This window comes from Bison bison, unplaced genomic scaffold, assembly GCF_000754665.1.
Source record: "Bison bison bison isolate TAMUID 2011002044 unplaced genomic scaffold, Bison_UMD1.0 scf7180017864291, whole genome shotgun sequence".
NCBI classification, from domain to species: Eukaryota; Metazoa; Chordata; class Mammalia; order Artiodactyla; family Bovidae; genus Bison; species Bison bison.
The window spans coordinates 8980375-8990466 of NW_011494863.1; positions in this window are offsets into that span (position 1 = coordinate 8980375).

Sequence of the window (10092 nt, forward strand, 5' to 3'; positions counted from 1 at the left end):
ATGCTTTTGAACTGTGGTATTGGAGAAGACTCTTGAGAGTCCCTTGGACTGCAAGGAGATCCAACCAGTCCATTCTAAAGGAGATCGGCCCTGGGTGTTCTTTGGAAGGACTGATGCTAAAGCTGAAACTCCAATACTTTGGCCACCTGATATGAAGAATTGACTTATTGGAAAAGACTCTGATGCTGGGAAGGATTAGGGGCAGGAGGAGAAGGGACGACAGAGGATGAGATGGCTGGATGGCATCACCGACTCGATGGACGTGAGTTTGAGTGAACTCCGGGAGTTGGTGATGGACAGGGTGGCCTGGTGTGCTGCAATTCATGGGGTCGCAAAGAGTCGGACACGACTGAGTGACTGAACTGAACGGAACTGAACACACCAAGACATAGCAACACTGAATACAGACTCTTTGTGTTACACATATGGTATAATGCAAACCTTGGCCCATCAATCTTTTTTTTCCAGTGGCTTTGAGTAAATAAAGGCAGTACTTCTTTCGTAGGAGAATGACTCCTTCCCAGTTTTCCAGAAATATCAACAAAACCCCCTCTTGTTTGCAACAACAAGGATATGCTCATTTAAATTAAGTTGATCTCTGGAGACTGATGGACATGACTTACACCGAGCCTGCCCTGGGCAGCAGATACAACCAGGCGAGAACAGTAGGATGAACAGGTGAAGATTAAGATTTAGAAGCTGGGTCAGGTGATGGCCTAGGTCTACCTGAGACTTAGCAGAGAGAACCGAAAACCTTAGCTGGGATGAAGGGAAGGGAAGTGAGGTGAAATTGCTCAGTCGTGTCCAACTCTTTGCGACCCCATGGACAGTCTGTCCATGGGATTCTCCAGGCAAGAATACTGGAGTGGGTTGCCATTTCTTTTCCAGGAGATCTTCCCAACCCAGGGATTGAACCTGGATCTCCTGCATTGCAGGCAGATGCTTTACCCTCTGAGCCACCAGGGAAATCCAGGGATGAAGGGAAAGGAGCCCTAAAAATCATTTGAATATTAATATGATATAGGCATAATTTGAGCTCTGGGAAATCCTATTCTAATGCCTGATTTGGTTTCACTCTGTTCCTTACTTTATACAATTGGGCCAATCTTGTCCTCAATGTCCCTTATAGCTGTTTTCCCCCTTCTTTTACATTTAATGTGCTCTACCAGTTCAGGGGGAACAACTTACCCTTGCAAACCTTGCTCACTCACAACTAATTTCAAATGGTTGTGGTAGAGCACACTTCAGTGGCTTCCGTGGCATGGATGCATCATAGAGGGGATACCGACATATACACCATCTCTACTCTGTGTTTTTAAAAGGGAATTTTAGGTGGGGAATTTGATGACTAATGGTAGCAATCAGAAATCAAGGCATACAGAGGCAGATGTCTCCGTCTGATGCACAACCCACTGTTTTCCTTTTTAAGGAATAACCTCTGAAAGTGACCCCTGAAATTCCCTTTGTTCTGAAAGGATGGGTGGATAACTACACAGCAACTTCATCGGCAAGTGTCAGGGCCACACTGGGAATCATACCTAGCCAAGGTCTTCCCGCCTCAGTATCCTGGGTTCTAAGAGGAACATCACTTCAGTGCAGATGTGTTGACAGTACAGGACTGTCAAGGACACACAGATCAGAGTGCAGAGGGCAGAGCTACCTGCTCCTGCTTTCTCCTTCTATCCCTTCTAGGGAAGTTCACAATTTCTTCTCCTGGGACCAAAGCGCAGATCTCTCACTGCTAAAAGGATCCTGTTACAGTGGTGAGTTTTCTCACAGTGGTAAGTTTTAGTTCCTTGCCTACCACTTGAAACTGACTTCCAGCCAATGCTGTCTTGAGGTAGCAGATGCAGGGTGTTAGGGGACTTTGCTCTGTCCCAGCTTCATTTTCTTTCTGCTCCAGTAACATTCAAATAGAGTATTTCACCCAGATTCCTTAGAACAAACCAAATTATCCCTCTTCTCTCTTTCAGAACTTAACATCATTGATTCCAGTCTCTCTCAATGATGTTTGCTTGAAAGTACTTTTTATCAGGTAAGTAACTTCTGGCTTTGAGTTTTTGAATGTCTGAGAGGAAAACTCTGTCTCGCTTTCCAAAATTATCAATTAGTACAGCTCCTTCTTCCTAGTTAGGTGTGCAAAATGCCCATTTTTGTTCCCATAGACATAATTTGTAAGCATGATACACTTCACTGTCTTCCAATAGAACTAGAACTAAATGTGGTCAAGATAGGTAAAGGCAGGAACAAGACATGAGAGCATCATTTACACTGGGCAGGGGTTTGGGAGAATGTTGGTGTGAAACAAGTGGCAAATCAAGCTTGGGGACGACACTCTCGAGAGCAGTGATCATCTTTTCCTTGAAGATAACCCTCCTTGATGCTTAGGTCCATCTTCCTGTGCTTCAATTTCCTTTCCTCTCACCCCTAAGAAGCCTTGTTCTCACTGCTTCCTACACTGGAAGCAGAGAGAGGAGGGCAGCAGGCATAAAACCCCCAGTCCTTTAGTCTTACCTTCCGAAGGTCTGGCTTTCTTTTTTCCATGGATAGTGGCCCTTTCTCCCATCCTAAATGTGCAGGATTTTATCTACTGAACAGAAGCAACAGCTCATCCAGAGATCCAGGCAACTTCTGGGAGATAAGACTGCTGTCATTCCCTCTCTGGGGCAGCTCTACAGGGAACAGAAAGAAGAGTAAACCTATAGTAAATGAAAGTAAGTCACTGAAGAAGAGAGAAGGACCATTCCCACCAGCATAAACAAACATCACGCACTTTTTCATCTTTTGCACTCCAGTATTCTTGCCTGGAGAATCCCAGGGACGGGGGAGCCTGGTGGGCTGCTGTCTATGGGGTCGCACAGAGTAGGACACGACTGAAGTGACTTAGCAGCAACAGCAGCTCTCCTAAAAACCCATTTGTATCTCTTTGTTCTTCCCATAGATCCCTTTTCTTCTTCCTCCTTTTCCCCTACTGAGTTAAGCATATACACCTCTAAGTTTAACCATTTAATAAGCTAGTGACTTTTTTGTTAGCTTTTATATGGATATGAATCAGTCATTTTTCTCCTGTCAATCTGTTATGCTGCTGCTGCTGCTAAGTCGCATCAGTCATGTCCGACTCTGTGCGACCCCGTAGACGGCAGCCCACCAGGCTCCCCCGTCCCTGGGATTCTCCAGGCAAGAACACTGGAGTGGGTTGCCATTTCCTTCTCCAATGCAGGCAAGTGAAAAGTGAAAGTGAAGTCGTGTCCGACTCTTAAGAGTGCTGGAGTGGGGTGCCATTATAGATCAGTTTAATTTGTAGACTCCAGTTACTGAACATAATTGGATAAAGAAAAGTTGTCTTTCTCCACACATCAATTTTTAAATCTCAATTTTCATATAATATGAAAGCAGGAACCCCAACTCTTTAAAAATGTTGGCCACCACAACATTCTTGATATAAATTAACTTTCATTTATTAGAGAAAGTGCTGTGTTTATGTAATACAGAATACAGAAATACTTAGGCCTCAATTACTCCCCCTAGGAAACTCCAACAAACACATGAAGATTAGCACACTTTCTTATAATTCAAGATTGACTGTGGTTATAAGAAAGGAACCAACATATTTTTATGGGAAATTGGAAGATAACAGTTTGGGAGAGCAGGAAAAAATTCATGGGAGGCTTAAAAACTGAGGTAAATGAGGAATTTGGGGGATCCACCCCCAACTCCACTGATTTGAAATATCTGCAAGGTGAGGTTAGGCCACTGAAATTGTAAAGAAACTCTCCAGGGGATTCTCATTGAGTCTAAAATTTGAGAACCAATATCTTAAGTGATGTTTATTAAATAGGTAAAAGTGACAGATAAAAAAGGAATGCAGAAAGACATTAAGGGCTTATAACCACCAGGCTAAATTGGGACCTTCTTTAGTAGACAATGTGTAGCCATTACAGCTTTTTCATTAAAGGACTACTTTAATTATTTTGTGGTGTAGAAGCGAGGGTTCCCGGGTGGCGCAGTGGTAAAGAATCTGCCTGCCAATGAAGGAGATGCAGGAGACACAAGTTTAGTCAGTCCCTCGGTTGGGAAGATTCCCTGGAGGAGGAAATGGCAACCCACTCCGGTATTCTTGCCAGGAAAATCCCATGGACAGAGGAGCCTGGTGGGCTACAGTCCATGAGATTGTAAAGAGTAGGACACGACTGAAACAACTAAGCACATATGTTTGCATTAAGTGTACAGAGTAGGAGGATATATTGGAAGGAAGACAGGCTGAATAACCTTGGGCAGGTAGAGCCCCTAGTGAGTTATATTCAGTCATATCAGCAGTAATGCTGGGCTTCGAGAGGGTGGTATTTGAGGAAATGGAGAAGAGGGGTTAGACTTGAGAGAGTGTTTTAGGGATGGATTCCATTGTCCAAATTCTATGGAAAATTTTGTTGGTCCTCACGTTTTACCTCTACTAGATACCACTGATTTTCTTGGTGAGCATGCACTGGGGAAGGAGATGTGTGTTTGGCTATGAAATGGATTTACTGACCTGACTCAAATACCTGAGAGTGCTTTAGATGCCTAGAAAATCAAGAAAAGAGGAAAGGTTAGAAGACTTTGGAGAGACCAGGGCTTCTGCAGTGGCAGAGATCTTGAAAAAATGTTTGAGAAATTGGCAAGCACATAAAAGGAACAAAAAGAGGGGACACTTAAGAAGAGTTGTATGAAGAAAGAATTCTCAGAGGTCATACCTTCATCTGATAAGCCAAGAAAAAAATGAGACAGATGGAGGGTGTGGGAATAATATGTGTGTGTGAGAGAAAGAGAAATAGAATGGTGGTGGTGGTGGTGGGGAGTTGAGCAATAATGATAATTCAGAGATGTAATGCAGAGGCCAGAGAGCATGGTAGGTTCAGGGAACCTGGAGTAATTACTTTTAAAGAAGGGGAGGCTATAAATGCTGATATAGATCAAGGCAGTAGCAGTTATAAGTGAGAGATGGATAGAGTGTAACATGACAGATAAGCCAAGGAACTCTGCAGTTTTACTAGTTATAACCCTGAGTGAATGAGAATCTCAGTTTTCTCATTCCTAAAATGAGGCTCTGGGGGTGGGTTGGGGGGTTGGGGGTGGTTCTTGTGAGAATTCAATGGGACAATGCAAGGGAAGCATTTAACATAGGGTCTGGGACATAGGATTATTACTCAGTACAAGTTAGCTTCTCTTATCTTTATTAATTTTCATTAACTTTACAAGACATTAAGGGCTAATTTACATTGTTAAGATTTGAAAGTTGATTTCTATTCAGCCATTTTTTGAGTATTTTAAAGTTCTTCAGAAACCAAAAAAAATTTATTTCAAACATATAGCTGTAAGTTTAAAGAAAAACACATATATCTCAGTAAATAAGAGTTTTAAAAAGCCCTGATATTTAGCATAAGCAGTTCAAAATATAATAACTTACTCTGAATATAGCTTTAAAGAATTACATTCAGTATGAAACTTCCTAAATTTTCACTGTCTTTCTCTCTGCTTCTCATTCTCTTTCTATTTAGGTGCTTATCTTTATTATTATTATTATTGTTTTTATACTACACATGTTTCCTCTGCTTTTTGCTCCTCTAATTTCCACAGGTATGCATTTTTCTTATTTTCCCACTTGTTTTCTTTGTGTTTATTTTTCTGTTTCTAACACAACTGTTTGACAACACAACTAGATTCCTAATCTGCCACTTTCTGTTAGTCTTTTTCTTCCTTCAACAGGGAACAATAAAAAGCCCCCCAAATAGTATTAAATTTATTTTACATGCCTTATTCATCACTACACATGCAATAAGTAGAACAGTCATCTATAATGTTAGGGGAAACACACTGAGTGAAACTGCCCATCCTGGCCAGGCACCATAGTAACCATTTGCATGCGTTGTTTTACGACAGGCGGTCTGAGTAAGGAACACGGAACTAATCAGCCACCATCAACCGGAAGAGTTCAGGAAACGTCAAAAGGAGACACCACATGTCCAGCCACCTCCCAGAATCCTCTCTGGCATCCATCTTGGTTGAATAAGGCGTGTACCACCAGGAAGGACTCTGAGTCAAAAGAAGAAGTGAAGTCACTCAGTCATGTCCGACTCTGCAATCCCCATGGACTGTAGCCTGCCAGGCTCCTCCATCCATTGGATTTTCCAGGCGAGAATATTGGAATGGGTTGCCATTTCCTTCTCCAGAGGATCTTCCCAACCCAGGGATTGAACCAGGGTCTCCCGCGTTACAGGCGGACTCCTTACGGTCTGAGCCACCAGGGATGTCCCACAGGGGAATCCAGTGTAGCAGCTATTCTCTCCAGCCCACTGAGTCAGAATGATTGGCTAAAGACAACCCAGAAATGAATCCCATCACCATAAAGCCCAAGACTGCAAGCCACGTGGCAGAGCTGTTCTCCTGGGTTCCCTTACCCTACTGCTCTCCACCCGGGTGCCCTTTTCCAATAAAGTCTCTTGCTTTGTCAGCACATGTGTCTCCTTGGACAATTCATTTCCGAGTGTTAGACAAGAGCCCAGTTCCGGGCCCTGGAAGGGGTCCCTGACCCTGCAACATATAATATTATCATCTTTTTAAAAAATGCATGGCCACAAATGGAGCTCCTCCAAACAGTGTTTTTTGACCTGATCTCCAAATAGCCATTTTTATTTTTGATGTTTGTTGGCTTTCCAGTGAGTGTCTATTTGTTGAAAAGCAAAAATCTGTATTACTCCTTTTTCATGAACATCATTTTATTACCTCCATTTTTCACATTTTTAGCTAAAAGTTAGGTACTGCTTACATAATGAAAACAAAGGAAATTGTTGGCAGTGTAGAGCTTAGGACATTTTTATGTAATTGCCTCCTTTATTATGCAAATACGTTTTATTTTAACTTAGTTGGAATAAGCAAAGGTTTTTAGGGGCTAAACTGGGCAAGAGAAATGGAAATAAAATGTTCAATGTTTTTCATGTTCCTATTCTTCAGGAGGCTCCATAAACTATAAGAAATCATTGACTATAAAAAAAATACTCAAAAAAAGTTTAATTTCAAACAAGTTTACTTCTCCAATGGACAAAAATTTTTTTTGTATACTGTTTTTGTCTGATAACTTTAAATTTCAAATACTAAGGGAAACCGTCCTGCATTCCTTATTTCTCCAGAGAAGGGGAACGTTATAACAGTGGAAGTTGGGTTTATTACCTTATCTTTTACGAGGGCCAAAAAAACCTTCTCCTTCCGCAACACTTATTCCCAGCCACTACTCTAGAGTTCTTGTTTTGGGGGTGTGGTTTATAGTTCTGGAATTTTTCTACAGTTAAAAGCAGAGAGATTTTAGTCTGACCTTGTATCCAGTTAAAGAATCTCTTCTGTAAGATAACAATTTAATGATGTAGTGAATTGTTTCTCCTCCTATCATGTACCAGGAGACCTCTTTAGTGAGCTCAAAGGGTTATGAGATGAATAACAACAACAACAACAATAGTTAATCCTTCTTGAACACCTAACTATAAGGTAGGCATTGTGCTGACTGCCCTAAGATGTACTTGTTATTGTTATTTTTAACCCTATATAAGAGATTAAGGAATTGAGACATAATTCTCTGCCTTTTTCCAGGACACATGGTTAAACAGTGGTAAAACTAGATTCCAGCCCAGGACTCTAACCCAGAGTCCTTGATTTTAACCATTATACTATTTGATTTTCTACTGAATCCAAATCAACCTCCCTTTAATCCCTATTCAATTAGTCTAAATTCTACCCTTTGGGGCCAAAAAGAGCATGTTAATTTCTCTTCTTCATTCATTTGTTTGTAAGAAAAAGAATATTAATCAGGCACCTTCTAGATGATAGATACTGTCTTGCAGCCTGTAATACAGCACTGAGAAGAGAGTTTCTGCTTTCATGGTGTTAACACTCTCTCCCTTAAATTGTTTGAAAACAGCCACCAGATTTCTAAAGGTTTGCCTTTCCTCAGACCAAAGTTTCCTATTCTTTCAATCATCTGTCATAGCACAAAGTTGCAAATTCTTCCCTATCATGGTAGCCTCTCTCCTCTAAACACATTTCAGTTGTAAATTCCTTTTTTTAATTAGCATATAATTGCTTTACCATGTTGTGTCAGTTTCTGCTATAGGACAACTGTGAATCAGCCAAATGTATACATATATCTCCTCCTTCTTGAGTCTCCCCCCGTGAGCTGCTGAACCAACCAGACATGAAACAGCAAATCAAATAGCAATCCACATGCTTTCTGATGGGTCTGTTAAAAATAAGGCAACTTGCCCCAAATGGAGTTTCTTAGGCTAAGACCCATGTCACCAACTGAATTAACTTTAGTTTCCATTCCCAGAAATAGAATCTTAAACTAGTGATCAGAAATTGCCTAATCAGCATCAGTTAAGTAATCTGCCTGATAGACCCCCACCATCCCCTAAAGAAAAGTAACCCTACAATACTCAATCTGCTTTTTGTCTAGTAACTTCTTGTCCCGCCTCCTTTCTGAATGCAAATGCCGCTTTGCACTGACCCCTGGGGCTCCTTCTTAACTGCTAATTTGGATGCTGCACAATTTGAATCCATTTTTGCTCAAACAGAATTTTTAATATGCCTCGGTTTATCTTAACACAGGTCTGGTGACTGAACAGAGAAACAAGGAGACCTTTGACTGCCCTCAGCGGCAGCGAGCAACAGCAGCGAAGGTACCTGAGGAGTCCCTTGAGTCGCTGCTTCCTCACTGCCTCTGGAGGTGGTGGGTAAGTTCCCTCTAATCCTCCATCCATAGATTGTGTGTTAGGAGTGTTCACTGTTGTGAGCATTTTTTGCGTTTTGAGCATTTTTTTTTTCCCACGGCCTGGATCCCCAAACTGGCCTGAGTTGGGTGGCATGGGACACAGATATAGAACTGTTTCCAGTGACAGACCTGGTCCGACCCCTAAACCAGACCCGGTGGAAGATCAGACCGGGTCCAATTTACGCTGGATTGGGTCCAGAGTAAGGCCTCCAGCAAGTAAAATTTTGTTTGAAGGCTGAACAAGCAAGTTAAGCTTCCCAAAGATAATTATGAATTACAACGGCCACAGTGGAGAACTTTTAAGCTAGATAAGCTTATCCATGTATGACATGCCTTTGAGAAGATGTGTCCTGAAGAAAATGGGGTTTTCTCAGCCAGCGCTCACCATAAAGGATAGAAGCAAAATTCTTTTTCCTTCTTTAAAGTTCCTGGTGGCCAATGGGACACACTACTCTCTCCAGAACCTGCAGAGAGGATCCAGGGAAATCCAGCAGGAGCAGGCCAAAGATGAGAATACTTGTGTGGTGCTAAGTTGCTTCAGTCATGTCCAACTCTTTGCAATCCTATGGACTATAGCCCACCAGGCTCTTCTGTCTATGGGATTCTCCAGGCAAGAATACTGGAGTGAGTTGCCATGTCCTCCCCCCAGGGGATCTTCCCGAATCAGATCTTAAACCCCTGTCCGTCTCCTGCATTGGCAGATGGGTTTTTGTTTGTTTGTTTGTTTGTTTTTACCACTAGCAGCATGGGAAGCCTGTAAGAATAGTTACGTGGACTTAAAAAAAAAAGGCATGATGTGAGAATTGCTAATTCAGTTTTATTTGGGGCAGAGTGAAAACTGCAGCCCAGGAAACAGCACCTCAGATAGCTCTGAGAAACTGTTCCAAAGAGTTGGTAGGGGGAATGGTCAGTATATACATGATTTTTGGTGAAGGGGGAATACATGCAATCAAGCACATATTTTTCCAGAAAGTTTCTACTAGTCTCGTGAAGCCTTTGCTAATTACAGGGAACAGTCATTACCATGAAGGATTTTAGTGCTTTTCTAGGTATGGGGAGATACAAGAACTGGGCTCCTGAAATCATCTATCTGAAAGACCTGTCCTGCCATCCCCCACCCTTGCAACTGAGTGCTTCATTTCTGATCTTCACCCTGAATTCCTTTCAGGGGATGTTGAAGGTCAGCACCCGTAGCAGCATATAACTTAATCCTTGCAGCAGTAGATAGGTAGATGGCAAGCGCCAATTTGTAGTTGACACCAAAGACAGCTGGCTCATCACTGTTTCTATCTGTGGTG